The following is a 27,308-nucleotide window of genomic DNA, read 5'->3' on the forward strand; positions in this document are numbered from 1 at the left end:
TAAAAACTTAACCTAGCTCAAATCTACCCTATGCTGTCATCATCAAAACCTTCCTAGTTGCCTGCCACATCTTAAGTTACTGGGATAATTATTTTTGCATTACTTTTTCCAGGTTTTTTGCTTTTCAGTTTTTATAAATTAATTTTTAGGCAAAATAAGGTATTATGTTATTGTTATTATGCAGCTTTCTAAAGTTAATTTCAATTTACTTGAAAATTTTCAGAGTCTTCTGCATTAAATTCAGATAAAAAGCTGCTGGTGATAATATCTGTATACTACATCATCACAATGTCACGAAATTGAAATATAATTTGGCCTTTAATGAAAACAAAATGTATTTTATTCCTCGTATTTCACTTCAGTAAATTAAAAATGGGTTTCTGGTCTTTAGAACGTATAAAGGGGGAGGGGGCAGCTCTAGTCCTCTTAGAGTCTGCTTTTTTTTTAGTTCTACTCAGTTATTTATTTGTAATTTCTGTTTGTCTTGAGTTTCATTTATTTGTTGATGGAACTAAATGGTCATTTCATGCTTTAATTTTTTTATTCTATTTCTGATAATTTTTAATATATCTTATGTTTCATGTAGCTATGATTTAATGTAGCTCTTTCCTTTTCTTTTGAAGATTTTTTTTTGTGAAAAACATTTTGTGTATTCAAGTTTTTTGTTTTTCCCAATGGGTAACTACAGAGAAAGTTGCAATAAACCTAGAGGGATAAACCTACCCACCTCTAAGTCAAATACTCTTCTATCACGTAGACCTTGTATGTTTGTAAACACTGTGATGACAAACAAGTAGTATCATTCTGTTTCCTATTCAACATTGTTTCCAAATATAATGGTTATTATCATGACAATTGTGTCTTAGCTCTTCTAGTTGGGTCAGATGTAAACCTAGCTTACACACAGAAGATTGTTGACTTTTTTTTTTACTAAATTGTAATCATTTCAGATTCTGAACCAACTGTTGATGAGAAACGAGAACAGAAGTAATGGAAAAAAAATAAAGTAAAGTTTTGTATAGAGTGCTGGTCCCATTAAGGGGAGGGGACAGCTGGGATTAGGTTACTATGGCAGCAACAATTGTATTTTGACGTGGTGTTTGAAGCAGCATTCTTTTACTGTAGTGTCTGCAAAAGAAGTTTTATGCAATATGTATAAAAAAAAAATAATTGAAAAATCAGACTTAAAAACGTTCACTTATATTTTGTGTATATTTCACTTATATTTACTGTGTGTATGTTATATTTTATATTAAAAAGTTCACTGTTTCCAAATATAATGGTTATTACCATGACAATTGTCTGAGCTCTTCTAGGTGGGTCAGATGTCGACCTAGCTTACACACAGTAAATTGTTGACTTTGTCTTTATTAAATTGTCATCATTTCACATTCTGAACCAACTGTTGATGAGAAACGAGTACTGAAGTAATGAAAATCAAAAATATAGCAACGTTTCGTATAGAGTGCTGGTCCCATTAAGCGGGGGGGACAGCTGGGATTAAACAACAATTGTATTTTGATGTGGTGTTTGAAGCAGCACTTTTTTTTACTGTAGTGTCTGCAAAAGAAGTCTTATGCAATATGTATAAAAAAATCATTGAAAAATAAGGTTTAAAAAGTTCACTTATATTTTTACAAAAAAGGTAATTAATTAAAAAAAACTAGCTTAAAAATCACATTTTTTTTCCATAACTCCAACCAGCCGATCAAGGAGCTGAGTTGTGGATCTGAAAGTTTCTACAAAAGCAATACAGGCCTCTTTGAGATGATGGTTTGAATCTTTGAGTTTTTCCAAAACTTCCTGTTGAAATGATTTTTTTTTTGTATCCTAGTGTTGGATTTCTTGGTCTGTCTGATGAAGCATGGGAGCCACTAGGACTATGAGAGGAATCAGCCTGGTAAAATAAGATAGTATTATAATTTTTTAAAATATCTATCAGAAACCCAAATGGGCGCAAGTCGTAATATAGTGTAAACAAAAAAAAATAAAGGAAATATAATTATAAAAATGTCAACAGTGAAAAACTTGGAGAACTAATCCACAAACCACAATTTAATAAGAAAAATAACTAAATTTTTAAACTTAAAATTTTTTAGGTAAAAAGCAGGTGGGATACACATAATATATTTAACATGCTTACTATGCTGCCCAGATTGGCTCAAGATACAAGAGACTTCAACCATCATTGAAAATAATTCTTAGGATTTTTTTTTTACATTGACTCTATTCTTTCTAACAATTCATTGGAGATACCAGGATGCCAAACAGAACTGGTACATTCCAGGATTAGGTATATCTTAGGCATAGTTGTCATATTGTTAGTAGCAGATTAATATGGTATTTGTTCCAAGATATCAATTGGGCTACTTTTTGGACTTCTGAAACAAGCTTCTATGAGTGCTAGATCAGACAGAACACCAATGTTAGTTATCATTGTAAGAAATAAAAGTAGACTTAATAGGGTTCCTTGTAGCACACCATTTTAAATAGGGAGGTGATCAGGATATACATAAAAGTATTTGATGAACTTGTTTTCTCTTAGAGATGAGACACAATGATTCTAATTAAAAAGGGGTGGAATTAAAATTCCTTTTATATCTTTTCTACCAATGCATTTTGGCTTATTAAATCAAAAGTTTTTGCAAGTTCAAAACTATAATATTTAGCCAGGTATTGGTTTTTTCAGTCGTAAGACATTTTTTGTTCATAAGGTGAACAAGATAGTGGTTGGTGAATGTTGAGCATAAATTTACAATTGCCATCATCTTTACTTTCAACCATCCAGCTAAAAAACTTTCATATAATTTAGAAAAAAAGGAGAAAGTATAATGGGGGGGGGGGGGTATGAAAATAGTGCTTGTAACCTTTCTTTTCCACAGGAGTGTGATAACCCCTTAAGTTTAAAAAAATTGGGCAGTTACCTGGCCAGAAGCTGAATGTTTGTTGGCTCTCATCTCTAAAAATTTGTCTCCCAGTCTTTGATTTTGGGGTAGATGAGTCATGGGAACTGCCTGAAGAGGGGAAGAATTTAGCAGGTGACTGTGGGGGGGGGCTTCTTTTTCCTTTTCATTATGCAATTAACCTTCATTGAAGGGAACAAGGGAGAGGTTCCTCAGTCTCTGTGCAGATAAGTAAACTTTTATTTTTGACTTGGATCCTATAGGGGCTTTCCTGTTCAACTTTCCTTTTCTGGGATCCTTTGCTAATTCCCCTACTTGTTGATGAACCTCCTTGGACTGTTAACCCTGAACTTGATAATACTGATACTGGTGAAATTATGGGATTTTTGCCCATAAACTTATGGATTGCACCAAAATATGGATTGCAAGCCATAAACTTATAAAATATTGCTTCTTCATCAGTCAATTCGTCAATATCATCTTCTGTTCCAATTCCACTACCTTTTACTGGCCTTTTGAGCCCATCTATAATTGACTTATACTTTGCTAGCAAATTCTTCTATTTTATTTGAGCTACAGTCCATGGCATCTTAACAGTGTCTAGCCCTAGCTCATGTATAATTACTGTGTACCATGTTTGGGCTGAATTTCTTTCTTTGTAAAAATGAGTATTGTTCTTTATCCTCAATGAAATAAATTCTGTAGTCTCCTCCTCTGACCCTAAAAAAAAAAAAATAACTGCTTAAATGCATTTTTTGGTGGTCCAACAGACAATTTGTTGATAAATATTATTTGTTGTATTTTACAAAATTAAACCTTCTGATATCAGCTTAGAACATTTTTATAAGTCAAATTGTTTTGTATTGCTTATCAATAGTTAATCTATAAGACTGTTAAAAACCCCTAGTTTGTCTACTGAACGAACAGAAATAAAGCTCACTTTGGACCCTTTCTTAATTAAATATACAGTTATGAAAGGTCAATAATACTAAACCCTTTCCAATATAGCAAAAATTAGCTAAACTAGGATTTTACCATAAAACTTTATTTTGAAAAAAAAAATTGGAAGGAAGAATTTTATATAGAGGTAAAAACCCTAAAAAATTAAATCATTTTTGGTTTTGTATTTTTTTAGATTTTCTGTCAATTTAAAAAAGAATAATTTTTTCTTTTAAGACTTAAAAAAAAAAAAAAAAATAACAAAACATAAAAAGCTGAAAATACCAATTTGTATCACTGTTTTTTTTTCTAAATATTATTTTAAAATTTTTTTGGTAAAATAATTTTTTAACTAGGCTAATTCGATATCTTGGATAGAAAAATGAAACTTTCAGGGATAGGTCTACAGACTAAAGTATGTCCTGGGAACGTATTTTGAAGAACAAACTATTTTTTTTCTCCTTCTAGAGTGCACTGACCTTTGATGACCTTGAAAAAATATTTTTGTAAGTAAAACAAAGGGGTTTTTGAAAAAAAACAGCTTTATTTAGAAAAAAAAACCATATGGCTCAAAATTTTACTCAAATTACAGGACTTTCATTTTTAGAACTGGGACCAGAGAAAAATAAAGTGAAAACTGAACATTATGTAACCTGATCTTTGGTCAAAATTTCAATAGGTCAAGTAGGAAAATTTCTAGGTCATAATTCATTAAGAACACAAATTTATTACTGAAAACGTTTCCTAACCTAACCACTGTCCAAGATAGGAAAAAGTGGCTAAACTAGAATCTTATCTTTTTGGCAACTTTGAACTGTTGTCTATTTGATGTCTCATTGAGGGCTCAAAATGGAATTTATCCTAGAAACAATTATTGAACTATATAAGAGCATAAGAAAAGGCATTTAATTGATGCTTTGAATTTCATCCTAGCTAAACTATGTTGTAAACTACAAATACACCAATGTCTGTAACCTGGTTCAGAAGAGGGTAGGCTATTTACAAGATTGTAATCAAACAAAATAAGAGGAAGTGAAGATTTTTAGTTCATTTCTCAAATTTCTTATATTCACTTTTATTTCCTACACTTACAAGCATGGTTCTTTCTGTCCATTTTACTTTGGTAGTTTGTAGATACCTTTAAGTTTCAATTTCATGTAATAATTTCTTTTCTTCTGAAAATCCAGGAAAAAAATTTTACATTTTCACTGGATTTTTGGTTAGCTGAAGTCGCTAGATTATCCAGCCAATTATCCTAGTCCGAATAAAAAAACCAACAAAAATCCAGCGATTTATCCAAGATAAAACAACTTTCGGACACAGCCTCCTATACAGGTTTCCTCCTATACAGCCTCCTATACAGGTTTCCTATACAAAAAATAGCACAAGACGCGAAAATGTGCCGAAGGCGCATTTTCGCTTCTCTGGCTGCGCGATCTTGTGTCAAGCATCTGGCAACACTGAAGCCAGTAGCTCTGTAGCCCACAGAGAGAAGCAAAAGGAAAGGGCTAAATAGTGGCAACTGAAAAGCCGGCCTGTTGTGAAATAGAAGTAGAATAATCCCAGTGCAACCAGGGTCAGATGTCTGAAATAAAAGGCCTGTTTTTTCACTCATCAATGTGCTAAAATCTTACATCTTTTGTCAGAAAATGCTTAAAAGTGAAATCTTTGAACAAAGATCTTACATCTTTGGTCGTTTTTGTGCAAGATTAAGTTGGATAAATGAAACTTTGATAAATACATTTTGCAGTAGTATGCTATTTTCTTTGGTAAAATTCTACTTTAGCTACTTTTGGCTATCTTGAAAAGGGGTTAAGTTAGGAAAATGAAACTTTCTGGGATGTGTTGATAGGCTAAAGTATGGCCTGGGAAGGTATTTAGAAGGGTAAAGTTCTCTGAAATCATATTATTGAGTTAGGAATAAAGTGAATACACCATTTGATGCCTTTTTGGTCAATATCTACAAAATCATATTATTGAGTAAGGACTAAAGTGAATTCACCATTCGATACCTTTTTTAATGATGATTACGAATATTATAGCCTAAGTATTTCTATTGGACATGAATTTCAGCCCCCCCCCTATATAGGCTATTCCTAACCTAACCCTGAATTGGCCTATATAGGGGGGGGGCTGAAATTCATTTCCGATAGAAATGCTTATTATATTCGTAATCAGCATAAAAAAAGGCATCAAATGGTGCATTCACCTTGTCCTAACTCAATAATATGATTTCGTATATATTGACCGCCTTTTTTTATGCTGATTACAAATATAATAAGCATTTCTATTGGAAATGAATTTCAGCTCCCCACTATATAGGGTAAGACACCCAGTAGTCGGACACTTTAATCACTTTGAAAACTTTTTGACGTTTAAACTACTCTAATTACTGTATTATACCACCTAGAAACTTAATATTTTTATCAAAAAATTTCTGAAGAATTTCTGAACAAGAGGTTACTAATTCAAATAGTTTTACTTGTACAGTGCTTCCTATTTTTGAATTTTCTAACAAGTGACAATTCTGTCTAAACTCGGACATACAAACAGCTCATTGTAAATTGGTTATTAAAATAGTATAAAAGATTCTGTCCAAGAATAGGCAGGTGGCCAACTACTGGGTGTCTTACCCTAGGCCAATTCAGGGTTAGGTTAGGTTAGGTATAGCCTATATAGGGGGGGGGGGCAGGCTGAAATTCATTTCCGATAGAAATGCTTATTATATTCGTAATCAGCATAAAAAAAGGCATCAAATGGTGTATTCACTTTAGTCCTAACTCAATAATATGATTTTGTAGAACTTTAGCTTTAGGAGTACCTACCTCCACTCCTTCTTCCTCTAGAGGGTCCTGAAATTTGTATACATGATAGGTTCTACAACCTATCATGTCATTTTGACATGACCAAACCTATCATGTCATTTATCACATACCAAAATGTCATTTTGTCAAATTTTGACAAAATGACATTTTACCTTAATTTTCAGCTATCAGTTTCTTTTTCTCTGGTTTTAGTTCCTAAGATACAATTCCTGTTATTTAAGTAGAATTTTAAGCCATATAAATGTTTTTGTTTTTTTTTAATTTAGGAAATGTATTTGCATATCTTTAAAACCTTCTAAATTGAGACTGAGCAAAGTTGTGAAGCCAAAAACAATTTTGTTGTACTTCATTTAAGCAGAAGATCAATTCTGCAAGGTTTCACTTTTATAACACATATTTTTAAAGGTCATGACCCTCTAGAGGGAGAAGGAATGGAGGTAGGTGCTTCAAAATACCTTCCTGGGCCATACTTTAGCCTGTAGAACCATCTCTGAAAGTTTCATTTTCCTAACCTAACCCCTTTCCAGGATAGCCAAAAGTAGCTAAAGTAGAATTTTACCAAGAAGGTTTAGCCATGGAAAAGTAGTACAGCCTTCTTCACTGTTTTTGTTGCTTACTTGGCATAGCATTAACATGGGGGATTAGCTGTCTTTTCAAAGCTTTTCAAAACAAAGCATTTTTGGCCTAGAATGTCTTAATCATAATGGGCATTTAAATTGTGGTTATTCTTGACTTGGAAACAAAATTGTGCTCTACTTATGCATTATGCAGTACCCACCTCTTTATACTGTATAAAGAAACCAGACAAACAGGTATTTGCTAGATACATGGCTTGCAAAGTGTGATTTGTTATTGCGTTTACAATATTTAAACTGTTGTTTTTTGGGGTTTAGGAGGGGGGGAGGTACCTAGGTTAGGTTATGTATTTAATATAGGATATGCTATACCTAAACCCCACCCCTAATGTGCAAATATATAGCCCAAATTTGTTTCTAAACTATTATATATTCATCCTATTTTATTTCATTAGCATTGACCAAACTTGACTTCTTTTGTGGATACCATATAATGCATAAGTACTAAGAGTGCTTTGTCTAGATAGCCAAATTGTTCAAAATAAACTGAAGGCCAAATAATTATAATCCCAGGTTTTGCAAATCCCCCCCCCCCAGCGTGTGGGGGGAAGGGGGGTAAGTTATTCTAACTGCTCATTGTTCTTATATAAAGCATTATGGGCCTTTTAAATATAAATCCACAATTTATTGGCAGAATAGAAACAAGGGAGTTTTAAACAGATAGGCGGATCTCCCATGTTAATGCTAGGTCAAGAAAGCAACAAAAAACAGAAAAGAAGACTGTACAACTTTTCTGTGGCTAAACCTTCTTCTGTCAGATTTATATATACTTTTAATAGCATAAAAAAGGCTCGAATGGTATGTTCATTTTATTTGTTAGTCAATAATATGAAGTGCAAATAGTTACCCAATATTTGATGCCTTTTTTCCATCTTCAATTTGTCCTTACTGCCAAATAAAGACCATTAAAAACAACAATAGGCTAATATTGCTTATGTAATCTAGTACTAAATTACTAATGTCTGAGAAAGTAGGCTTAATTATGTTAGGTATGCTAGATGAAATTATCAGGAATAGATTTAGAGCCTCAATGACCCCTTGGAAGGTATTTTGAAGTTCAAAAATAGGTAAATATTTAGCTATTCATATTATTGACTCATGAATAGAGCAAATATAACACTCAATTGCTTTTTTATCTTCTATACAAATATGATAATTGCTTCTCTTGCAAAATTCAAATTTAAGCCTTTTTTTAACCCTTGAAAATGATCAAAACATTTCTAGTTTTAGGTATAAAAAAGGCTTAAACCTTGGATTTCAAACATACTATTTGATTATAAATCTATTTTAAAGTTATATAATTCAAAAGCTTTGATTTATCATTATTAAGTTGAATAAAATATTCAAAACAATTTCTCCACTTTCTATCTGCCATGTTTCTTCTGTTGGGTTTGACATTTTCTAACAAATAGGTGAAATGGCAGTTTTTAAGCAGCCTAACAGGACAAGAAGAAAACATGGCAGATTTGTTTTGATTTTTTTATAATCAACTTAATCTTGACAAATCAATGCTTATGAATTATACAGCTTTAACAAAATGGAAATAGTAAGTTTGGAAAAAAATGTTATAACCCATTTTTTATAAAATAATAAAAACAATATAGAATGACATTATGATTTTCAAGGGTCCTAAAAGGGCTTAAAATTGGATTTGCAAGAAAAGCAATTATTATATTCAGAAGGAGCAAAAAAAAGTCATCTGGTGGTATGTTCAATTTATTTGTAGGTCAATGATATGAACAGCTAAATATATACCAAGAAATGTGTTGTAGGATCATGGATCTAGAGCCTCAATGACCCATAGGAAGGTATTTTGAAGTTGTGGAATGTGTTGTAGGTGTAGACTTATGCTTATGATGATTACTGCACTATCTGGGAGCAACACTAGTCCTTTTCTAAGTTTAGTTCACTCACAGGCTATGAGGGGCTTGTTTAGTGGAAAAAGGATTTATTTCTCCATTTGTGAATAAACAATTAAGAAAATTAACACCCAAAATTATATTTAATACTGTTTTATTTGTTTAATCATTTGTGTTAAGCAATTCTGTGAAACTAATAAACAAGTTTTATAAAGTATACTGTTTGCTATACTTAGGTGTTGTCCAATATAAGTAAAATTTAACCAAACTGTAAGGAAAAAGAAAACAAAAAGGTAAAGGCTTGTTCCTAAGTTATGCCCTAAACCTTTGCAAGATTGCCCTTAACAACTTCAGTTTCTTTGCAATGAGATAAACAGTAGGCCTATAGCAATGCATATAGGTGAGAAAGACACACATAGGCCTACATTGGGTTTGACATATCTGGATATTTTAATATAACTAGTTTAAAAATAATTTCAAGTTATATGCACTTTATTAGTTAATTTTAAAATTATTAGAAATAAGTGAGCCAATCAGAATTGTGTCTCAAACAAGGCTCTACCCAGGGGGGGAAGGTTTGACCCCCTGCCCCCAAGAAAATGTTTTTTTTTTTTGTTTTTTTTTTGGTTTTCTGACTTTAAAAATTTAACAAAAATGGATATAAACATATTTCTTATGCGTTTTTTGAGATTTTTTTTTGTGTGTAAAACCCCCTCCCCAAAAAAAGATCTTTGAGTAACCCCCACCCACCAAAAAATCCTGGGTATGGCTTTGATCTCAATGAACCAGAAAATGTATGTGAAAATAAAGTGTTCTCTGATATGCAGGACCCTAATGATGTTAACATTGGTGCAGGATTCTTAACTCATATTAAATAAAAAAAAAATCTATTTTCAACTGAAAGTAAGCCATAACATTTAAATTTAAAAGAACCAGAATTAATTCTATACATGAGTAGGGCTGTCCCTCCTCCACCCTTGTTCATTCTACTTAGGTCTTAAGATCTCTCAAAGTATTTTTTATTCAAATTCAAGAGCCCTTGTATTTCAGGACATGTTCTTAAAGATTGGCAGGCAAAAGTCTAACTTTAGCATAAAGTACAATGGATAAGGAAAGGGTAGCCCCAGCGTTGTCACTCTGACCATTTGGTTTTTACTAGTTTTGGGCGAAAAAATTTACTAGATTGGCTTCCGTTTTACTAGATGTTGCCAAAAACGCGCGCGTGTCGCGGCTTTCGCCGCGACACGCGCATTGGCGTGAGGAAGCTAGTAAATACTTTTGTCATCAAAATGAAAACAAAACTAAAAAGTAGCTAGTGTGTATTTTTTTTTCTGCTTGTGCGACATCTTAATATGATTTTTTTTGGCCATTCGGCTTATTTGCCTTCAAATATGTAAAAAATGTGTTCCTAGTTATTCATTAGGTCTCTACAGTTTCTTCCAGACTCCTAATTATCGACAGGCTCGGCCTAACTCCATAGTTTAACCAACTTTTCTTAAAGTTTTTAGTTTAAGTAACACTTACAATTAACATACAAAAAAATTTCAGGTACACAAAAAAAAAAAAAAACAAACAACCACGAAAAATGAAATTCAAAGTAAAAGCCAACAATAATAAAGTCCGATTCGACAGACCAAATTCGACTGTTTCAAAGCTTAACCGCCGGTCCTGCACCCTCTACTGTGTCCCAGGGACCGGGTTCGTTCGCGTTCATCTTCCATTTTCTGCATTTATAAATCGGAGCGGGCGGAATCTCCCACTCCAAAACACGTAGTGTGTCTCTGAGGCAGAGTTGTTTGGAGTGCATGAGAGCTCCAACTGTGTCAATATTTAATTGGTTTCCCCCAGTCGCCTTGATAGTATTTAAACTGGAAAACTGCCACTCTGCAACAGCTGAAGCATGGGACAAAGCACAGAGGGTCAACATCAACTTGGGGAGCACTCAGAACATGGCTTTCCCGCTACCATCTTTCAGTTTGGTAAGCCTCTTCCAGAATGTAGGAGGACACTCTAAATCTGATTCTGATACTATATCTGAAATAAATTCACTCCGGATTCGAATTTCCTCGTACTCACTATTAAGGTCCTCCAGCATCTTCATCCTCTCCCTTTCCTTTCTGCAGTCTGTAACAGCAACATGTTTAAACCTCTGTAGAAGAGGGAAAAGTGACATAGTTTCGTTGCTCATAGCTTTTAGTGGATCCAGAAGTTCTGAAGATGTAAGAACAGGGTCATCCAGTCTTATCCTAGTATGGATCTGCTTAGCAAGTTCAATAAGATAAGCAAGGCAGGCTTTTCAAATAGCTTACACCCAGTGAAGGGCTTTCAAGCTGCAACTCGGTATTCATCCCAAGTCTAACATTTTCAAGCTTAAAAAAGTTTTCAGGACTGCTCACGTTCAGGGAAGTAAAGTTACCTTTGAGCCTCTCAGGAGGAAGGAAACAGCAGAGTAGACGAGTAAAGCTCATGGGTACGTCTCAAAAGGCAATAAATCCTTGTTCCACATGACTGGAACTCAAGGTTTAACTTGTTGATCTTTGCCAGTATATACGAGAGGAAGTACAAGTATGCCTTATTCACGCCTATATCCATCGCACGTAGCAGCTTTTTGGCTTTATCCCTTGTAGAGCTGTCTGACGATGTTGGGGACAAATCTGTCAGATAGAAATGCAAGGCTAATCTGTTCAAGTAATCTGTTAATTCTGGCTTCAAGCGACAACCAGCGCGTGTTGCTAATCTGCAGAAGTCTGTGGTTGGCAATTTCAAAAAACTCCTGGAAAACATTCAGTTCCAACTGTCTCTTAGGGCATGCGCTTATGAAGTTGACGATTTCCTTCACGAAAATTTCGACTTCAGCAGGTAAGTGCTTTGCTGCAGAAAAAGCACACAATGCAGCAGTATGGCGAGTGCAACCAAGGACAAGCAGCTGCGGATTTTCACGCAGCAGCTGGGCTGTGAGGCCGTTTTTGTGCCCCATATTGACCAACGCATTATCAAGACCAAGCCCAATCATATTTTCTAATGGAACATCAACTTTCTTAAAGTACTTTCTCAGATCCTTTTGCCCACTTGCAGTTGCGTCGTCCACCTTTAGTAGTGCCAGGAATTCTTCCCTCACGGTATTCTCACTGTCTACATACTTCACAATAACAACTAGAGACTTTCTATCTGATCTGTCTGTGCTTTCGTTGGTGATTATTGAAAAAAGGTTCTTCTGAAGAACAGATGCTAAAGTGTCCTTGCCATGAAATCCTATAACATTTTTAATAATGCCAGTCAATTTAAATTGCTTCATTTCAGTATGTTTGGCTGTAGCTGAATCCCCAAAAGACTTTCAAAACGGGAACAAAGTATCAATTTTTGTCAAAGGAATATCTTCAGCTGCAAGGCATAATTCAGCAGCTGACACCATCTTATCACTGTTCTCTTTTTCTTGCCTTTGCTCGTTTCCAACTGCTCCCTCAACTGTCAGTTGTCCCAATGCTGCTTTTACGTTCTTCTTATGAAGCTAACTAGTTGCGTGATTCTTCATGACAGTCAAACTTCCCATCAGTTTTTGCTGACAGTAACTGCAATAGGCCTTTTTGCTTCCGTCTGGCAATTGAATAAGGAAAGGTTTCAGCACTGAATCAGTCAACCACTCTGGTCGAAACTTCTGTGCATAGTGCATCTTCTTAGACTTGTGACCAACAGACTGCCCCCGCGTCTCTGAGTCCTCCGCCAGATCGATTGCGGCAGATGTAGATGCAATTTCATCGGATTCCTGCAAAACACTGCTTTCCGAAATTGCTATTAGCTGCGTTCGTTTTCACCGTTCGTCGTTCTTAGTACTAAAAAGATTTTCTCGGTTTTACTCTTAAATTGCGTTTTATTTCGCCGTTCTAAGAACTTCGTTTTAACTGAAAAAACGGCTTATAAGAGCTTTCCTTAGCCAGATAAAATTTCAAAGTCACAGATAAAATTTCAATCAACCAGCACAACAAAAATGGAAAATATACTTGTAAATGTAGCAAAACAAGCAATAGAGTTACTAGAGGAAAGTGACTGTTGAGCAACTGTTGAACCGTTCTATAGAGTGCAAATGGGCTCTCTTGCTTTTGAATGCTTATGAATGGGTATAGACATTAAAATAGTTGAAACGGGGGTGCATTCTAAAATAGTGGACTCCACATAGGGACACATGTTAAGAAAATATTTTTTACTTCATAATATGGACAATGATCCTAGTTGTGGCACTTTGCCTAACACTTAATCAGCCAAGTGTTCTTTCTAAATTTTTAGCTTAAGACGTTTGAACAATAGAACATATTCCTAAGCGTATTGAAACCTGGGGTTAGCTGGAGTTTCTTAGTATTAGTTGTAATCTAAGATATCTAGAAATTCCTCCCATTATTTTTCCAAGTGATCCCTAAGGAATTTTTGTAAGTTTGGAAAGCAATTTATCCCAAAATGCTTCCAGAACTTTTTGAAGATTTCAAAACTGTGCCACATATATGAAAAACAAATCCCTACCATTTTTTAGATGAAAGACACCATCAACAAAATCTACAAAATTAAATATCAATAAACTTGTTTTCCGTCATTTTTTTTTTATTTTAAAACTTGGCGCCCAAAAATAAAACTAAAGTTGTTGAACTGAGTATGAGGCTCAGTTCGTCGTTCTAAGAACGACGGTACTAAGAACGAAGAACGGCATTTCAAAGAACGGCTTATAAGCGAAACATTTCATAGAACGGCGAAAACGAACGGCTTAATTGTAAAACCGAGGATTTGATTTCCATAGAACGACGAAAACGAACGCAGCTATTGATTCTTGAACACAGTCCAGCCCAGTTTGATAATGGTGCTGATTAGCAAGATTAGCTATCCCTATAGTGTAGGGTGCCTGATAGAACCAGAATAGACATTAAAAATAAGTTGTTCATATCCTGTATCTACTGGGCAGCATTTCTGTAACTTTACAGTACATGTTACTGAATAACATAGATTGAGAAATGAGTTGTTTTTGGTTAATTTCAAATATAGGATGATAATGATATATTTAGGAAATAATCATACCATTTGAATCAGAGTTTAATACTATATCCAAATATAGCAATCGTTTCCAGTGTAAACTCATCCTCTAGATTCTATAAATCAAGCTTTTAAGGGGTATAAAGGGATTCAAGGGTGGGCTACAGGGTTGTAAGTGTGGTGGCCTAGACCCTGAACTCCAAGTAAGCCAAAAACTAAACTGAAAATAGGGTTTTCTATCTGAGAATCTGGAATTTCCAGGCCTTTTTAAATTTCTGGAATTAATTTCCACCAGAAATGATTGTTACATTTGGACAGAGGATTGAATTTGGTAAAATTCTACTTTAGCTACTTTTGGCTGTCTTGGAAAGGGGGTTGGGTTAGGAAAATGAAACTTTCAGGGTTGGGTCTACAGGCTAAAGTATGTCTGGGAATGTATTTTGAAGTATTTACCTCCACTCCTTCTCTCTCTAGAGGGTCCTGAAATTTGCCCACATGGCAGGTGTATACCCATTGAAATTTTGACAAAAGAATATTTTAACTTAATTTTCGGTTATCAGTTTCTTTTTCTCTGGTTTTGGTTCTGAAAACGCAATTTAAGTTATTTGAGTAGAATTTTAAGCCATATCAATGTTTTATTTTCAAAATTTAGGAAATGTATTTGCATATCTTTAAAACCTTATAAATTGGGATTGAGCAAAGGTGTGAAGCTGAAAACAATTTTTCAGCTTAGGCAGAAGATCTATTTTTAGGTCTATTACTCATTTAGGCAGAAGATCTATTTTGCTAGGTTTCATTTCTATAACTCATAGATTTTTAAAGGCCATCAAAGGTCAGGACCCACCAAAGGGAGAAATGGAGATAGGTACTTCAAAATACCTTACCGGGAAATATTTTAGCCTGTAGACCCATCCCTGAAAGGGAGCATTACAAGGAAATACAACTAGCCTAGAGAACACTTAAGAGAAGGATAAGCACAAAGGTGTCACTCCAAAAACATTTAACAGGCATTCAGCCTGCAAACATGAAGCCTTTGCTCAACATACCTTTTATGATTTATTGCCTAATTATAAAATGAAAAATTCAGATCCAATAAGTCCAGATTTTGATTAAAAAAACAGATTTCAAAAGTGCCGAGTTTCACGCCAAAGGACTTGAGCAGTTTGTCGTGTTTTGGGACCACAGAATAAATGTCATAGGAACAGTAAGACAACAGTCAACCGCCTCCGTTACGTTTTACCAACAAAATGCTTTCAGATGAGGTTAAAAAATTTACTAGATTTTGGCAAAAATTTACTAGATTTGTTTGATTTTACTAGATCTGACCCCCATTTTACTAGATTTTCAAGGTGGATATGCTTTTTACAAGATCTAGTAAAATTTTCAAGGGGTGACAACCCTGGGTAGCCCCCCTTGTATATGGAATAACTTTTGTTTGGTTAGAGTATTAATGCTCCTTACTTTCAGTTGAAAAACTTGTTTTTTTAAATTTATATTTATGACCATTTTTCAAATCATGAGAGGAACCCCCCTCTCCATTTTATTTATAAAATTTCTCCTGAACAATTTCCCATGGAAACTTTCAACCTCATGAAAAATTCCCCCCCTAAAAATGCTTTATATTTCCAAATAACAAATAATATATGTAAGCAATGGGCAGATTGCATAACTTGCTGCACTTTCCCCATGGCCTATTTTGGGTCTTGCGACATGGACCATGGGTGATCACAGGGGTCAGAGGCAGAGTTGTTGGACCTTTCATTTTTGGCAAATCGAATAACAGTCTCAAATGTTCATTAGATTTTTTAATGGGGGGAAAGCATGGGCTAACCTCCAATCTTTTTGGTCATTTAAAAATGGAAGTAGAACTTTTAATTTTCATTCAAATGAGTACTCTCCTAATCCTTTAGAACTATTGGTTTCATACAATCACCTCTGGGAAAAAAAACAATAAAAACATCCATTATCTTTATTCTGGGATATATGCCCAAATTTCCACATTTTGTAGATAAGAGCTTGAAGCATCTACAGTAGAGTTCTCTGATATACTGAATCTGATTGTGCAATCTTCATTGAGATTCCTTGACTTTTTGAGGGTGTTTCCCACTTTTTCGAAAATCAGACAAATATTCTCAGGCTTGCAGGGGTGTTACTAGCCAAGATGTTTGGGGGGAGGGGGAGGTTTTCTGACTTGTTGGTCATTTTTACCAACTGCTTTTTTTTATTATTATTAATAATTAGCATAATGTCCACTTCAAATATGATGCTTGAGAGCACAGTTCAGCTAAAAGAATTGTATATCCTGAAGAAGATTAGTTCAGTTTCATGTAAGAAGCATGTATACAACTAGCTGGTGGTCTAGTGGAGAAAGGAGTAAGACAAGAGGAATAAAGTGATAATATGATTTGTATGCAAACAGAGCTCAGGAGTGAGAACTCAACAATTTCAGTTAAAATATACAGATCAAACACAGAATCAAAAATTGCTACTACAATGCGTCAATTAAAAAGTCAAACATGTTGGTTTGGCACTCTCAAAACATTTCATGACAAGGTGATCAAAACAGTCATCATCCATTGTTGTACATAAAGATGTCATGACCAGTTTCAGTTTGCTGAAACTTGTTTTCACCTTTGCCAAAGTTGGCAATGCTGTCACAATTTACTATTAAACTGACCAAAGACTTGTAAATATCAGTTTTTATACATATATTTCACAGAAAAGGGTCTTAAAGTTAGTGCAATCAATGACTTTATAGCCTTTTAACCTTACTCCTTGTTCATAAATTTACCTTGAGCTTAGTAAGATCTAGATCTTTTCCCAGAAATGTCTTTGTGGCTTTCATAGCTCTTGTCCATTTTACCCAGTAGACTTCAGTATTCTGGCTCTAGAAAAGAAGAGTTGTCATGGATTGTGTTCTCCAAGCCATGTATTAGGGCCCTGAGGATGCTGCAGAGTTTGTTGGCATAAAACAACTTCCAGTTATCCAACAGGTTGGCTCTAGGATTAGAAACTGTCTTTGAATTACAAACAGGTTGATGCCTAGGATTCCTTTTATGTGAGAATTTGTCTTTTCTTAGTGAACCAGCTCTGTTCTACTGCTCGCTTTTGATACCTTGATTTCCCTCTCTATCTGATCAGTCTCGGAGGACAGCATATGAGATGTTGTGTGTTGCTCTGAGTTTTTGTTTGCAATCACAAGTTCAAGTTGCTTAGTCTGAAGCTTCTCCGCAAGAATCTTTGTCTTAAACAGGACTTTTCATATGAACATATGCCTTGTCTTGCATAGTCAGTATGTAAGACATGTGTATACAAATTACAACCAAGTTTGGCAAGAATTATCAAGAAAAGATTGGTCATTCATTGACAATGCAGATGCTGCTGAATCATGGAGTAAAATGAAAGAAATTCTTCTATTATCTTGTGACAAACATACAACAATGATATGGATCTGTAAGCCAAGAACTCTTCCTTTTCTAAACTGATGTATCAAACTGGCAATCCAAAAGAAAAAAAAGCAGTGGAAGAAATATAAAGATATGCCAACACAGGCAAGTTATGATAGATTACAGCAACCTGTGATAAGGCTTGACAGTTTTCATGAAAACTTACAAGAGACTAAGAAGAAGTAATTACAGATGCTTATCAAATCCCAAGAAATTTTGGAGGTATGTTTCCCTGCAAAAACCCAGAAGACACTCAGTAACTGAGCTTCCTGTTGATGGAGCATCTATTACCAGCCCTAAAAAATAGCTGAGACACTGAACAATCAGTTCCGAAAGGTTTTCAGTACCCCAGATAGAGATCCACTTCCCAACCAACCTAAGTATACAGTTGATAAACCAATGTCACCAATTACTGTCTGTAAAGAAGGCTAGACTGAAAAACCTGCACCAGAACAAATATGTAGGGACTGACAGAATACACCATTGGAGATTAAAGGAAGTTAATACAGAATTGGCCTTGCCTCTTGCAGCACTTTTCGTATAATCCCTGGATACAAAGACAGAGCCTCAGGACTGGCAGAATGCTAATATTGCCCCTATCAATAAAACAGGCAGCCCGTTAGACCCATCAAATTACTGCTCTATTAGCATTACATCCATTATTGGGAAAATTCTGAAAGGAATAATAAATACTGCCATTGTCAGACACCTCACCTCCAACAATCTTATTACACAGAGTCAGTGTGGATTTAGATCAAGATAATCCATTGACACCAATCTGATATATTCATACAATTTTCGAAGAGAGCTCCTAGACAGAGGAATCCCAGTAGACCTCATTCTCCTAGATTTTGTCCAAGCGTTTGACAAAGTATGTCATCATCAACTACAGACAAAATTAATTGCAATTGGGGTAAGCCAGGAGGATGTTGAGTGGGTGATGTCATTCCTGAAAGTAGAAGGCAGAGCCATAAAGGTGCATGGAGAAAAAAGTCAGGTATTTTACTCAGATAGTGCTGAAGTGGAAAGTGGAGTCCCACAGGGAACAATCCTTGGTCCAGCATTATTTAACATCTATATCAACAATGCCCCACAATCTGTCAAAAATAAAATGAACCTGTATACCAATGATTTGAAAATCTTCAGCCCTGCAAAAAGAAGCAAAGATCTTTCCTCATTACAAGCTGACCTAGACAAACTCTCTGATTGGGCAAAATTCTTGAGGTTAGAATTCAACATTAAGAAATGCAGGACAAATCATTTTGACAGAAAGAATATGAGAGATCAGTATCACATGCATGGAATAGATGGTATTGGGTAAATGATTGGTTCCTCCCATGCTGAAAGAGACCTGGGTATACTTGTGGATGATGAATTGAAGTTGGACCAATATGCTCAGTCAGTTGCCTCTAAAGCACTCTAGACCCTGGGGAGTGTAAAAAGAACATTTACAAGAAGTCACCAAAGCTGATTTCAAAGCTTTACAAAGGACTTGTTTGACCAAAACTGGAATTAATATGTGTACGGCAACTTGATTAAATAAAGGCAACAAGAAAAAACTAGAGAGTGTCCAAAGGCAAGCAACTAAATCAATAGAGGGTTGTAGAAGGTTGTAGAGGGTTTTCAAAACTTTTGACATTGAAGCGGATGATGCAAATAAAATCGAGCCTTACCTTTTGAAATTTCGTGAATATGCTGCTCCAATGAAGAACAAAGTGTTTGCCAGATATATCTTTCAGAAACGTGACCAGCGTGATGGAGAGACACTTGAGAAATACATCACAGAACTGAAGTTATTAGTCAAGCCATGCTAATACCAGGATTCAAAAGAGATGACCAGAGGTAAAATCGTCTGTGGCATCAGAAATCCAAGAATACGAGAGAAACTTTTAGCTGAAGGCAACAGCTTAACACTGGAGAGAGCAGTAGAAGTTTGTAGGATCTATGAAACGACCCAAGCACAGCTGAAGTCATTCGACAACAATTACCACCACCCACTGATCAAACAGGAAGTGGATGTAGTATACCGGAAACAACCGAAACCAGCAGACGCGAGATCAAGATCGAGAGGCACAGAGTGCTACTTCTGTGGAGGAATCTATGGCCCCGGACACAGCTGTCCTGCCAAAGGGAAAACATGTTTAAAGTGCAGAAAGTTAAACCACTTCGCAAAAGTATGCCGCAGCAAAGTTGTGAATGCCATCGAAAATGACGAACGGAGCCGAATAGCAGAAACTGCTGAAGAGGATGAAATACTGCTATACGCCGTACAGCAAGATGGGAGTAAGGATGAGGCGTTTGTTCCACTGAAGATCAACAATCAGACTACTGTAAGCTTCAAAATCGATACTGGGGCTCAGGCAAACATCATACCACAACACTACTTCAGTCTCCTTGCTCCAAAACCACTTATACAGCCAACAAAGCAAAAACTCACCAGCTACTGTGGCTCAACCATCTCAACAGTTGGAACCTGCTTCCGATCATGCAGCTACAATGGAACCTCTGAACAGAAACATAGGTTTTTCATAGTCGGAGGAAATTCAGTTCCTATCCTAGGATTCAAGTCTGGCAAAAATATGAGCCTGGTGAAACTTGTCCTTAATATAGACGCCTCAGATGACGGCAAGTCGACGCCAGATCTGAAGCCACTCCTCGAACAATACAAAGAGTTGTTCTCTGGCATCGGGAAAATACAAGGCGAGTGCGAGATTCACCCCAAGGAAGGTTTCACGTCGACAGCATATCTCGCCAGAAAAGTACCTATCGCGAAGCGTCAAAAATTGAAACAAGAGCTGGACAGACTGGAAAGTTTGGGGATAATAGGAAAGGTGGAAGAGCCTATGGAGTGGGTCAACTTGATGGTGCTAGTTGAAAAGAAGGATGGAGGGGTGAGACTTTATATTGATTTAGTAGACCTCAATAAGGCCATCAAGTACCCTCATTAGCCGATCCTAACTTTTGAAGACGGCATTGCTGATCTGAGTGGTGCAAAATATTTCTCAAAGTTTGATGCCACCTCGGGGTACTGGTTGCGTGTTCTCTCAAAAGCAGCTTCAGACCTCACAACAATTAATACAAACTACAGCAGATAACGTTGGAAGACATAAACCTTTGGGTTGATATCTGCCCAGGACGAGCTCCAGTGGAAGATTGAAGAGATATTTCAAGGTTTGGAAGGTCTTCAAATACTTGTTAATGACCTACTTATCTACGGAGCCACCCAAGAAGAGCACGACAGAAGACTTGCAGACGTGCTTGAAAGAGCTAAACAGAAGGGTGTGAAATTCAACAGATCAAAGTGCCAGATTGCAGTCCAGTCAGTCTGCTACTTTGGTCACATCATCAGCAACGCTGGCATTAAACCAGACCCCGAGAAACTCCGCGCTATCCATGAGATGCCTACCCCAAAATCGAAGGAGGAGCTGCAGACTCTCCTTGGAATGCTGAACTTTCTCTCGAGGTTTCATCCCAAACCTGGCGACACAGAACCGACCATTAAGGGATCTGATTAAAGCTAAGAAGTTCAAATGGAAAGAGCTCCACACTACATGTCTCAACCAGCTCAAAGAGTCCATAGTAACCAACATGGCTTTCTTTGACAGCTCCAGCCCAACCCTTGAGCTCGAAGTTGAAGCCTAGACACATGGACTAGGAGCACGAATATCCGTGAGCGGCAAATTCTTCGCTTACGCATCAAGATCCCTGAGTAAATCCAAACCGAACTACTTACAGCTGGAGAAAGAATTCTTTGCCATAGTCTATGACTGCCATCATTACCTTCACGACCTAGACAGAAGGAAAGTAGAGGTCATCATGGAGCATTGACCACTCGAATTCATACTAATCAAACCCCTCCAGACAGGACCGCCTCGGATTCAATGCCTGATTATGTACATACAGCCGCTTGACTTTACTATCAAGTACCGGGATGGTAAGGAAATTGCTGTCACAGGTGCACTTTCAAGACTACACATTCTAGACATAAACGAAGAATTACACAAAGATATCGAAATCTTTTTACATTTGTTCGTAAAATCCATACCCGCCACGGGCAGCAGACTTGAGGAAATAAACAGGGGACCTTGACAGATCACGAACTCCAAGCGCTGAAGATTGTCATCTTGGAGGGATGGCCCGACGACAGGAGACGATGCCCGAACACCATAGTCTAGTACTGGAGTATTCGCCAAGATCTCTCAACGCACGATGATCTGATCTTCAAAGGTTCGAGAATCGTCATTCCTACCACTCTACGAGATGACGTCTTAAAGGGACTACATTCCGCTCATTTGGGCACAGAAAAAACCAAGCAAAGAGCCCAAATGATTGTTTACTGGCCAGGTATCGGAAAAGACATTGAAATGTTTATCCGAAGATGCGATGCCTGCACTCACACGATGTCGAACAATCAAAAAGAGCCAATGATTCCCATGCCGATCCCGTCATTACCATGGCAGCATGTGTGATGCGATTTGTTTAAATGGTATGAGAGGCAGTATGCAATAACAGTCGACGATTAAAGCTGCTATTTTAAGGTGGACAACCTAGCCTCCACCACCACTTCTCAAATGGTCACGAAACTCAAAGGCCACTTTGCTCGCCATGGAATACCAGCCATTCTCACTTCTGATAACGGGCCGCAGTTCAGTTCCAGCGAATTCAGGCTATTCACGAAAAACTGGGGCATCGAACATCAAACGTCTAGCTCTTATCACCCAACCGCAAATGGGCTCGTCGAGAAATGCGTGCAAACCTTCAAGAGAATATTGAACAAGTCCAAGATCAGCATACAGGACCCATACATCGCCATCCTAGAATACTGGAACACGCCCGTAGACAGTACGGCAGCTCCAGCCCAGCTGCTCATGAGCAGGCAGCTGCGATCAGTCCTCCCTGTCACGCAGCAGCACCTAGAGAAGAATATTGTGCCTGAAGCAAGCTTTCGGACACACAGAGAGAAATCTAGAGTGCGACAGAAGGAGTACTACGACAGGACCGCTAAATCCCTGCCCGAAATCCAGGTAGGATCGAGAGTCAGTGTCCAGGTGACACCCAGAAGTCCTTGGAAGAGAGTAACCATTGTCGAAGTTTGCTCGCAGCCACGATCGTACACAATTGCTACCGACGACGGATCGACGCTCCGACGTAACAGGGTTAGACTTTCCCACAGGAAATCAGACGAAGGAATCCATTCAGAACAAGACTACCAAAATGCAGAAACCACTGAACCGTCCGAGGTGGTACCCGAAGTCAACCCTGTTGAGCGCCCAGCCTCACCCAGCTTGGCAGCCCCAACTGAACGCAATGGAAATAGTGCCACCGCCCCTACTAGCGTTGTAGCGCAACAACAGACGAGATCAGTCCCGGACAGAGGCGGAGTGACGCAAATAAGATCTGGTAGAGCGATAATCAAACCCATCAGGTTAAACTTATAGAGACAACAGCACGCTCGGAAGAAGGAAGATGTAGCATCCCGCTGAGCTCGCTTGCTCATTAGTTTAAGTGTTGTTTTTGTTATGTGCTTATACTTAGTGCTACTTTGCTTTGCTCTGCTTGTGTGCTTATATTGTTGTATTTACAGGTGCTTGGGTCATATTAAAGAGCTAAATCAACTCGAATATTACGAATTCTACACAGTCAATTTGATTCTTTTGGTTGCTTATGTGGCAAATGTGTTGCAAACAACCTTCTCAGCAGCTAAAATCCATTTAGGCTTGTTTTTTTTGTGAAAAAAAGTATTGATTCATTTTCAATAATCTTTGTTGAATATATTCATGCACCCAACACTCATATCCTCCTCCATTACGGAATCCCACAAAACCTAGTCAACCTTATCAAAGATATATACTCCAAATTCGGGAGTTGTGTCATGACTAGGGAAAGTCTCACTGACGGTTTTCAGATGTCCGCAGGTGTCCTTCAAGGATGTCTCTTGTCTCCAGAGCTGTTTAACCTCTTCCTCACAGCAGTCTTATCCCTGGTGGAAACAACTTTCGGCAGCCAGATAGGGGGTGTTCAGACAGATAAGCTAGCCTAAGCCGACGATATTGACGAAATGGCTGAAACACCCATTGTTTCCTCAACAAACAAAAGAAATTTCGTTGAGACGTGCACTCTTCTTGCAGAGTGTTCTCCTACTCTCTTTATACATATCCCATGAATGCCAGGACAATCTTATTTCGGTGATCAGTTCCAGGCTTCTGTGCACATAGTGCAAGAAGTACAAAGCACCAAATACTTTGCCATTCTGGTTGACAAAACAAAGGACAACTCAAAGAAAAAGCAGGTCGCCATTCTTCTTAGTTACTTCAACAAAGGAAAAGTAAAAGAAAGACCGATTGGATGCCATCCTATGAAGAGCCTGGATGCTGAAAGTCCATCAAATTTCATTCATGACACAGTGACAAGAATTGGATTTGATTGGAAATGTGTCGCACAGTGCAACAATGGAGCAAGCATAATGAGTGGACCATTCTCAGGTGTTCAAGTTTGTTTGAGAGTGAAATCGCCACAGGCAATCTACATTCATTGCCATGCACATAAGTTAAATTTGGTCATTGCAAGCTGTGTTGAATCTCTTGGCACTGTTGGTTCTTTTTTCTAGCTGGTCCAGACTCTATACACATTTATTTCCAACAGCAACACTTGGCATCAGTTGTTTTTTTATGCCCAGAAAGCTGCTGAACTGCCAATTCTGGAGCTGCCATACGACGGTCCTACTGGTATTGATGTATATCAAATGTTAGACTCTGATTTGAATGCATTTTAGCTGCACTGTCTGTTGTAAGTTAGGGAGACGACAGCAAAGTCTGGGTAGAGGCAGCTGGTCTCTAGAAGAAAATAGAATTGTTCCTTGTTATCTTACAATTGCACTACATAGAAGCAATTATGCGAGCGACGAACTCGCAGTCTCAGCAGCTCCAGGCCGTCGTCTTGATTATCTCCCGATCGTGATTAAGGGCGCAAGAAGCGAACTTGCCGACCTGCGCTCAGACCTTCCCTTTCTATCGCTTTTCGAGAAGGCAAAAGAGTTCGCGACAAAACTTGAAATCGAAGTACCTGCTGTGAATGAACCCGTGACTGGACCTTCCTCTGTTGGTCAGAAAGGACGACCTCAAAAAATTCAAAAGATTATCTAGCATCTAAAACAATTTGTGACGACTTCGACTAGGAAAGAACTTCATTGATACTGGCAATCGGACTGCTACTTCGGTGGATGAAATGAAGGGAGAGTACTTCGAGACTTACGACTGGCTATTAGTCAAATTTGACTGAAGGTTCATAGATAACTTATAAGTGCTGATCACACTCGAAGCCTTGGATTTAAGCTCGACCAAGTTTATGGACACAGAGTTGCTCAAGCTTTTTTCTGCTCTATACGGTAATATGGATATTGACGACATTCTTCTCGAATCTCAAGCTTGTATTGCCAAGTGTTTCTCGCTCGATGAGGGGGAAAAGCCTGAAAACTTCCTGGACGTTTTCGATCATCTTCAGGCATTACCAGTGGCTTACTGAGAAGTAATGAATTTTCTTCATGTTGCTGCCACACTTCCTGTGACAACAGCAAGCAATGAGTGTGTGTTTTTTGGCCTAAAAATAGTGAAAAACTACCTGCGGTCTAAAACAGGAGATGATCGTCTCAGTCATTTTGGGATATTTGCCGAGAAGGATTTAGTGAAAAATTTGGATTACAATCAGCTTGTTGAAGATTTTGCCGATCTTGACTATTTGACAATCTTTTTATGTTTTTCCTTTTTGTAAATATATTTGATCTGGAAGATTTCTGATGAAGGAAAACCGAGATTTTGGTTACAACTCTCAGCATAATAATGAAGATTACTTCCACCAACGTATTGTTTACTCAAATAAGAAAGTTTCTCACCGAGGGAGGCCAGCTGAAGGAAGACCGAGATTTTGGTTACAACTCTTAGCATAATAATGAAGATTACTTCCACCAACGTATTGTTTACTCAAATAAGAAAGTTTCTCACTGAGGAAGACCAGTCTGGGGCGTGGTCGAATTTTTCACTTTCAGTTTAAGTTTCACTTAACCTAATTGATTGTAAGCTTCCTTGTTATAATTAATCTTAGAAGTCAGTTTGGCTGAGTTTGACATCCGGCTACAGTACATTTCCAAGCAACACATAGGTGCTGAAAATTGCGCCTTTACTTAAAGCATTCGATCAACCTGCTGCCAAAACCCGCACTTTTCCTTACGCGACACGAAGTAAATCGGGGGGGGGAGCAAATGGAATTTTTACCCACTCAAAGATATGGCACAAATGGTGCCTCTGCACCATACCACGTCAAAACGTCAAAACATTTAGGCATGTATCACTTTCTTTTGACCTGTGATTGTTCACATTTTATTTATGGAGTGATTTGAAATGATCATATGTCTTTTCTAACTTCAGAATCGGTTTATTTGTGTATCAGACATGTTGTTAAATTTTGCTCAATATTCTTATGAGTAATTTCAGCTGCAACCGTGTCTTCATCGCCTTTTACAAAGGTCTCAAATAGTGTAACTCGGCTACTTTTTCCATATTACTTTTTTGTAGTTTCAGGATGAAGTCAGTGAGGAAAGTACTATTGTCAGCATGTTCAGTGTTAGAAATGGCGTCTTGTGATAATATAGCAACACCATCGTCTTCTTTCTATGTTTTGTCCTCCATTATCCAATCTGTAACATTGCTGAAAAGCATTGGTGACTATACACATACTTGGCAGACACTTTGTATTGTTTCAAGTGTTTTCTGTAAAATTCCTTGCATTTGTATGCTACTCTAGGTGTTGTCATAGTAGGCTCTCTGTAGCTCAAATATTTTTGTTGGGATACCCTTTTAGGCCCGAGTTTGCTACAGCAAGGGTCATAATGTAGGCCTAGATTTAAATGCAGTAATGAAATCAAGAAAAACTGAATCCAATCCATTGATGAAATATTGGTAAAGAAGAGGATGAAGGGTAAAAACATAGTTGGTACGTCCCAATCCTAAGCAGAAATCTGCATGATTCCTCCCTGTCTGTTGCTTTTGTTTGTCTCTAAATTCGTTTTTACAAAAAAAAAAAAAAAAGTTTTATACAATTTCGTTTTTGTTGTTTCTTTAATGTGGGGAATATATTCTGGAGGACATATTCAGTGTCCCAGCCTATGCTATGTAGATTTGAAGGACTTCAACAGGTTGTGGGCTTGCCTCGTAAATTTCTGCTGGCAAGGGGTCGACGCTTGGGGCGATTTATGTATTTAGAGTTTTGTCATTTCCGACTTCTTCAATTAAAGGTACTGCTCTCTAAGTGATGATTTGAGAAGTTTGAAGGTTAGCCTGGTCTATCCTTTTAAACAAGTCACTAAAATGGTCTTTCCATTGGTGTATTCTTTCTAAATACCCTTTGATGATAGTTCCATCTGATCTTCCCATGGATTTTGTAATTCTATCTTTGTGTTGTTTTTTTTTAATACAAGTTATCAGGATCCTATGTTGTTTACAGGTTATTTCTAGCTGCTGCATCTTCTTAGTCTAAGGACATTCCATTATACGCACTGTCTTCCAGAGCTGTCTGAATTTGGTCTTGTTTTATGTGTCTTTCTTCTTTTGCAAGAAGGTGAGTATTACAGACATGCACTATTTTTATAATGACATTTGTTTTATTTTCAATTACTTGAGCAGCAGCATCTAGTGTG

The sequence above is a fragment of the Artemia sp. Qi Xiang Cuo genome, chromosome 10 (assembly GCF_049724085.1).
Source record: "Artemia sp. Qi Xiang Cuo chromosome 10, ASM4972408v1, whole genome shotgun sequence".
Lineage (NCBI taxonomy): Eukaryota > Metazoa > Arthropoda > Branchiopoda > Anostraca > Artemiidae > Artemia > Artemia sp. Qi Xiang Cuo.